Source organism: Magnolia sinica, chromosome 10 (assembly GCF_029962835.1).
Source record: "Magnolia sinica isolate HGM2019 chromosome 10, MsV1, whole genome shotgun sequence".
Taxonomy (NCBI): Eukaryota; Viridiplantae; Streptophyta; class Magnoliopsida; order Magnoliales; family Magnoliaceae; genus Magnolia; species Magnolia sinica.
In genome coordinates, this window is record NC_080582.1 from 65,394,302 (window position 1) to 65,402,482 (window position 8,181).

Here is an 8,181-nt window from a genome sequence, read left to right on the forward strand (position 1 = left end):
TAGTCAGACACATTGCACATAGTTTCAAAAGGGATGCTTTAATCGGGTGGCTACATTATAGGTGTGGTAATCAACATAACCTTAAGCTTAGTGAAAGCTTCTTGGCATTGCTCAGTCCACTTGTATGGTGCATCCTTTTGAAGTAGATTATATAAAGAGTGAAAGAGATGACTAAAGTCCTTTATGAATTACCTATACAATCTAGCGTGTCCTTAGAAAGATCGCACGTTACATATGCTCTTAGGTGGAGGTAAGTTAGAAATAAGATTAATTTTTGCCTTATCTACCTTAATTTCCTTGGATGAAATTATATGTCCAAGAACAATCCCCTTAAAAACCATGAAATGGTACTTCTCCCAATTTAGTACCAAGTTCTTTTCCTCACATCGCTTCAGCACATTTTTCAGGTTTTTCAGACATTCGCTGAAGGATGGACCAAAGATAGAGAAGTCATCTATGAAGACTTCTAAATATTACCCCACCATGTCAGAGAAAATACTTAACATACATCGCTGAAAAATGGCAGGGGCATTACACAGTCAGAATAGCATCCTTCGGTAAGCAAAGGTGCCATAAGGACATGTGAAAGTCTTCTTTTCCTAATCTTCAAGGGCTACCTCTATATTATTATAGCCTGAATACCTGTCAAGGAAGTAATAGTAAGAGTGACCAGCTAACCTTTTCAAAATTTGATCAATGAAGGGCAAAGGGAAGTGGTCCTTTCGTGTGACAGTATTCAACTTCCTATAGGCAATGCACACTCTCCAACTAGTTGTAACTCTAGTTGGCCTGAGTTCGTTGTTGGCATTAGCTATGATGGTGATTCAGGACTTCTTAGGAACAACCTGAGTTGGACTCACCCATTGGCTATCAGATATGGGGTATATAATACCCACATCCAATAATTTAAGTACCTCAGTCGTAACCACTTCCTTCATGTTTGAATTTAATCTACATTGTGGTTGCTAGAAGGTCTTCGCATTATTCTTAAGATGAATGTAGTGAATACAAATCAAAGAGTCAATTCCCACGAGGTCCGCAATTGGCCATTCAAGGGCTCTTTTGTGCTTAATGAGAGTAGAGATAAGCATACTCTCCTATTCTTACACAAGGTGGAAAGAAATCACCATCAGGTATATATCTTCTTAACCTAAATACAATTATTTGAGATCAGAGGGCAAAGGTTTTAGGTCAAGCTTCGGTGCTTTGAGGCTAGATGGTAAGGCACTACATCAATTGGGGGTAATTCTTCAAATTGTGGCCTCAACGGATTAACTTTGAATACCAGTGTAGCATCAAGCATATCATCCATCTCCCTAATCATGTCATCATGCAAATCAGGGGAGTGATCCAGGCACGTCTCTAGAGGGTCAGAGGATAAGTTCATCAGAGCTCTATCTTCCACAAAAGAGTTTATCATATTAATTTCTTGGGACTGTTCATCATCCTCTACTTTTCTGCTCATGTTGAAATCAATATTGAGTTCCAACATCATATTTTCAAAAGAAAATTCATGACCCCATTCCTACAATTGATGATAGCGTTGAATGTAGCAAGGAACGGGTGGCTAAGTATAATAGATATTTAAGTGCTCATATCTACAATGGGCTAAGTATCTAGGATGATAAAATCTACCGAATAGTAGAATTTGTCAACCAGGACCAATACATCCTTAATCATCCCCCTCGGTATACGAACTGAGCGATCAATAAGTTGTAATGTACTTCGGGTGGGTTTTAATTCACCTAAACCCAATTGTTCGTAAACCAAGTAGGGGATTAGATTTATGCTCACTCTCAAGTCAAGGAGTTCATTCGATTCCCAATTATAAAAGTGATAGTTAGGCTACCAGGGTCTTTATATTTTTATAGCACATCTTGCTTGAGGATAACACTTTTTTTTTGTAAAAAAAAAAATTCTTTTTAATACACTACTACTTCTTAGTAGTGCATAGGTCTTTCAGAAATTTAGCATACGAAGAAATTTGTTTCATAGGGTCGAGCAGAGGAATGTTAACTTTCACTTATTTCAACACCTCTAAAATATCCTGAGAGTTGGCTAGAGGTTTTGGTGTAATCAACCGTTGGGGGAATGGCACAACTGGTTTGTTTTGAAGTTTTAGTTCTAACTCATGTGGAGTATTGCTTAGTCTATTAGTTTCATCTACTTTAAAGTCCTTATACTTTTCATTCCTTTTCGGAATAGATTTGTCAATTGGTTTCCCACTCCTAAGAGTGGTGATAGACTTGGCTTGCTCCATTTGATTTGACGAGCTTAGGCCACTAATTTCACATTGTGCTTTTGGATTGGGAAGAGCTTGAGCTGGAAGCATCTCTTTCTCTCCAATTGCTAAGTGTGACTCAATCCTTAGAATGGATGATGCAAGTGTTCCCATTGTTGATTTGATATCCTTGAATGCTTGTGTCGTTCTTTGGTTAAGTAGCTCTTGGTTTTGAATATGTTTTAGAACCATGTCCTTTTGAGGTTTCCTTTGGCCAAAAATTGGTTAAGGATTCCTTGAGAGGTAGCAGTTTATCCATTCCTCCAACTAAAATTTGGATGGTTTCTCCAGCCGAAGTTATATGTGTTTGAGGTGGTTCCTTTGAAAAGCCTCTGATAGTTGTTTATGGCGTTCAATTGCTCATTCAATATTTCTTGAAAAGCCGGCATTATTGGACAATTTCCAATTATATGAATGTTGTAAGCACAAATACCGCAACAACTTCCTTAGCCTTATCCTTCTTAAGTTCCATGGCCTCAAGTTTCCTTGTGAGAATGGCCACTTGAGTATTTATATCGTCCTCCTCTTTCAACAAGTATATTTCGGCCTTCTCCTTCGATTGAGTAGGTTTTGAAGTGGTGTTAGGTCTTGAGGAGATCTCCCATGATTCTGCAGTTTCAGCGAGTTTGTTATTAAGGGTCAAATATTGCATATTATCCCCCATTTACATCTTGGTTTTATTAACATGATACTACTTAATGTCCTATTGTACTTATGTTTGTATTGTAAGGTGAATTTAAAAGCTTGAATTGGAAAAGGTGCTAAAAGCATGAATTTGATGCTCAAAGATCACCAAGGCAAGGGATGGATCTTAAGAGACTAAGATTGAAGAATTCACATACCAAAGATCCAAGGAAACCAAGTGATGAAGGAAGAGAATCGAAGACTTAAAGTGAAGAAATGGAATCCTAAAAATTGTCCTGAAAACAGATTCAGAGACCAAAAAAGTCTAATTTTGGAAAACTGCTAGAATAGACTTCAATTCTATTGAAAACTATTAGATAGTATCGAAGAACATATTGAAGACACTTCGATAGAATCGAGAATTTTAGGATTTCAGGCCAAACTTGTTAAACAATTTTGGACCGATCTTTGATTCAATCGAAGACTGTTGATAGAATCGAAGGACATATCGAAGATACTTCTATAGAATTGAAACTACATAAATTTGAGGAAATTTCTAGATTTTTCCAAGTTGGTGCGAAAGGAGGTGTTGCACAACTATAAATAGGAGTCCCCAGGGCATCCCTCAGGATCATCTAGAGTTTAGAGGAGTAAAACACAAGGGTAGAGAGCCATCACCAATCATTTTTCTTCTCTTTCTCCTTAGTTTTCAACACTTTCTTCTAGGGTTTTAGATCCAATCATGTCTATGGTTGGCTAAACCTCTTAGCTAGGGCTAAGAGGTGAAGCTTGTAGCGTGATGCGTTGCTTCTATTGCTTTGAGTCATGTTTATGATGAACCTTCATGGATTCTAATTTGATATTTAAAGAATATTTTCAGTTTTTAATGGTTTATTGTGACTCAAATTATAGTAGATCTGTAATAGCTTTAAGTATCTTCTTTTCTTGATTTAAGATTGTGAATTTAGTAAGTCCTGTTGTTCACCATCATCCCTTAGGCATGGTGGGGTGATGAAATCCTTCTTAATCTTTACAATAGTCCTGCTCTGAGATTATGGGATTGGTAAATCCTGTTGTTTGTCATTGCCTCTTGGGCATGGTTTGGTGATGGAATCCCTGCCAATTATCATAGTTCTCCTTCATTGAGAGTTAGGTCAATAAAAGTTCAGATTGATTTAATTACTATATCTTCCAATTGGATAGGATATGACTCTAATTCCAATTGTGTGACTTGAATCAAGTAAGACGGCTCCTTGATTACTACAAGTGGATCCTTAGAAACCCTACTTCCCAGCTTTGAATTTCTTAAGTTTCTAATTAAATCTCTCACAATTACTTCCTTTTATTTCAGATTTAGATTCACATTGTTTTCTAGTTCTACTTCTAGTTGCTTTTAGAATACTCACAAGATTAGTCCCCATAGATTCGACTTCGGTCTCCCCGAGATTATTACTACATCGTGACCCAACACTTGGGGCTTTGACATTTGTCAAACTAATCCCACACATCATCGACATCATTGTTCATGAATTCCACATTCCACATTATCTCAACGAATTGACGCATGGAAGATGTCAGTCCTTCGTGGAAGAAATTTGTTGTACACCACATTTAAAAACCATGTTGTGGGCATGAACTGACAAGATCCTTGAACTGCTCCCAACATTGGAAGAATGTTTCATCTTCCTTTTGGGCGAAGTTCATGATTGAGTTTTTGATGGTGTTCATCTTATGATATGGAAAAAATTTCTTTATGAACTCCCTTATGATGTCATTCTATCTGCTAATAGATCATGGATGTAATATTGAGGATCAAATATTGCATATTAGACCCCAATTATTACTTGGTTTTATGTACATGATAATGCTTAACGTTCTATTTTAATCATGTTTATGTCGCAAGGTTAATTTAAGAGCTTGGACTGGGTATTAAAAGTATGGATTTAATGCTCACAAATTACCAAGGCAAGGGACAGATCCTAGGAGACCAAGATCGAAGAATTTACACGCTAAAGATCTGAGAAAATCAAGTGATTGAAGATAAAGAGGCCTGAAAATCGTCCTAAATGCAAGATCACAAGGTTCCCACCATCCATTTGGCTCGAAACTTTATATCCGCCCTGAGGATCATAAAGTAACCACACACGTAAAAATTTAACCATTAGATCTTTTTAGAAGTGGTTCAATTGAAAATATTAGCCATAGATCATTGATATGGGGCCCCCCTGATCTCTAGATATGCTTCAATTTTGGTCTTAACCCCTTAAATTAGATGAGGAAGCAGTTAGTTGGAGTAGATTTCTCATAAACATCACGATGGGCCCCACCTTGGGGTGCATGCACACACAGCGCATGTAATCCCACAGCGCACCAGACCAGAAAGTTCGATCAAAGCATGTTGACCCGTTCTCCTTTCGAAAACAGAAGTTTCCATTTTTCTTCCGCTAGTGTCTGCACAGATGATTTCAGTGGGCCACTATTATCATCAGGTTCAATAATTCGGACCATCCATTCGATCCAGAGCATGGGACCGAACATAGCTATGATGTCCTTTTACAACCATGCATGTGCACACGTAAATATCTTATCTAAACATAGGATGAGCGGCAGCGTGATTTGATACAATGTGCTTCACCAAACTCGAGCAAAACCACCCATTCCTGACTGAAAATTTGCCACGAATCTAATGGACGGAGTGAATTTCTCCGAAAACATCACTGTGAGGCCCACCGAACACCTTAGCGCAGGTACAAGTGGAAGAAGATGTCCGACGCTGCCCGATTTTCATGGTTGTTGTACGACCATGGCGTCGATTGGATGGCTGATCCGGACCATCCATCTTATAGGCCATCCAAAACCGTCCAAAGGGATGTTGTTTTTAAAGGAAAGAAGGACGTTACGAGAACTAGCCGGATCTGTGTTCTTGGGCTTTCACGCAAAGTTGCGCAATCTGCTGATGATGTAACGACCTTGGAATTTCTGTGCTAATCTTTCCTTAAGTAGTTGTTTTGGGGTAATTAGCGCTTTACTCGATTGCTTGTGAAATCCGCATCAATCACTTTAAATTGTATCTGCATGGTTCTAAACGTGTAGATTAGTGAGCGCTACGTTACTCTGAATCTGGGATCCATCGCTAAATCCAGTTGTTCTGGGGAATTTTTGGAAGATCTGGATCGGACCTGGACCGCGCGTCGAAAGTCCGATGGCGATGATCTTAGGCTGTTGCGGTCACCGAGTTGGGCTTGATCTTCACCTCGAAAATCAAGTCGATCCGATGTTCTGGGTCAATTTGCTTGAGTTCGGAGTGAAGAGTGTGAGAACGGTTGGAATTTATTAAGCTTTTATTGAAATGAGTCGTGTCGCTTGCGACGATTTTAAGCATTCGACCGTTGGATTCGACCCAATTTCACCCTCGAATCAGGAGGTTGGCCCGGGCATATCCTAGTGCTTGTGGACTTGATCGAGTTTCGGGGACCGTTGAATTGAGTGTGGTCCGCCACGGTGATCCGAAGAGCCGGTCGGTATGAAATCTCGGCTTGACCTAGATCCATGGTCAATGAGCTTAAGTCCGACCTTTCGTGGTTATAGGCCCACCGAAGTGCTTCGTTGGATCGAGAAAGGCTTACTTTGGTTATAACCTAAGTATACCTTGACCATAGGGTTATTTCCATTATTTTAAGGCCTATATATAGTCCTTAAACCCTAGCTCTCATTTCCATACGAATTTTCTCTAACCCTAGCTTGGAAAGAGAGTGGAAAGAGAGAGAAAGTGAGAGAGATAAGTTGGTGAATCATCTTGATTCTTCCTTGTTCTTCTTCATCTTCGAACCTTCACTTTGAATCGTTCTTCTGACGGTTCTGAGTTCCTTTGGGGGTAAGTTAACCTAACCCTAACTGTGTTAGAGCTTAGATTAGACTTGGTGTTGTTGTATCTCATTTCTATCCTTATTTTAGGGTATTCTAGCGCCGTTGACGAAGACAACTCGTCCAAATCAGCTCGGCGGTTCTTTCTTTGCTTAAGGTGCGGACTTTAAGTGTATAGGTTATGGTTTTCAAGGCTTTCAATCCCAGTTAGTGATTTATTCTTGCTATGGATGAGATTTCACATGTCAAATGTTATGTTTACATTGCTTTCTGATATGCATGTGCTATATTGAGATTTGTGTATTCTAAGTGTATTTATAAAGTACCGTATACGTATAAAATACGCACTTGTGTTTGCCATGATTATTTGTCATGTATGTATGCTAGATGCATGTATGACGACTCCTTGGTAAAAGGAATTGTCTAAGTGCATGTATTTCAACATGCGTCATGTATGTTGTTCCATGTATGCTAAGTGTTTGTAGAAATGCATGAATGATCTAAGTGTAATTTATTACACTAATTGCGGGCGTTGAGAAGTGATTCTCAATACTCCTATGGATGCACATGTTTTCCTTTATGCGCATTTACATTCCAAGTTATTTAAATTCAAGCATCTCCTATGCTTACATTTATGTTAAGTTGATATTCTTCAGATGTGTATGTACCATGATTTGAGCTGTTGATCCATTACTGTTTTACATTCCATATGAATATCTGTAGTAGTGTAAAGTGTTTGGGACTATGCCTTAGTCCAGGAAATCGGTAATTGACCCTTTGAATCGTGGTTGAGATTGCTTTCGCCACGTAAGACGTATTAGACGAATCCGAGTCGTATTAGAGTTGTCGGCAGTGGTTTGGCCACGCGGAGTGTTTGCGCACTCTATGTCGCTCAATTCGACGTGCGCTCGTGCTAGTCGAGTTCGTCAAGTAACCCGATTGTCCGATGTATGTTAACCATGTATGGACGCTACTGCTTGAATCTAGGGTACCGAACTTACCAGTGAAATCCTAATAACCATGGTACCTGATCCGCTAAGACTCATGAGCCGGACATGGTGGTATGGGACACCGTGGTCGAGCTGTCGGCCTACGCTGGGGTGACGAGCCTCCCCGTAGTGACCAGTGAGCAACTAAACTCGTGAGCCGATTATGGTGGTATGGGACACTATATTCGTGTTGTCGGCCTACATTGATTGGTGACGAGCCCTTTGTAGTGACCTCGAGCATACCTAGATACCGCAAGGAGGTGACGAGCCGATCTGTGGTAGTAAGGGCATGAAAGGCGTGCATTGATTGGTGACGAGCCCTTTGCTACGACCTCAACTATATGATCGTATGAGATATCTAGGATTGACGACCCTAGTATGGATCACTGTTTGGATGGTGATGTGAGGAAGGTATCTTAACTT

The 8,181-nt window shown here is 39.6% G+C and overlaps 1 pseudogene; it reads left to right on the plus strand.

The window, feature by feature from the left end:
* Window positions 1-4,520: 4,520 nt before the first annotated feature.
* On the plus strand, window positions 4,521-4,619 carry LOC131217839 (small nucleolar RNA R71; annotated as a pseudogene).
* The last annotated feature ends 3,562 nt before the right edge of the window (window positions 4,620-8,181 follow it).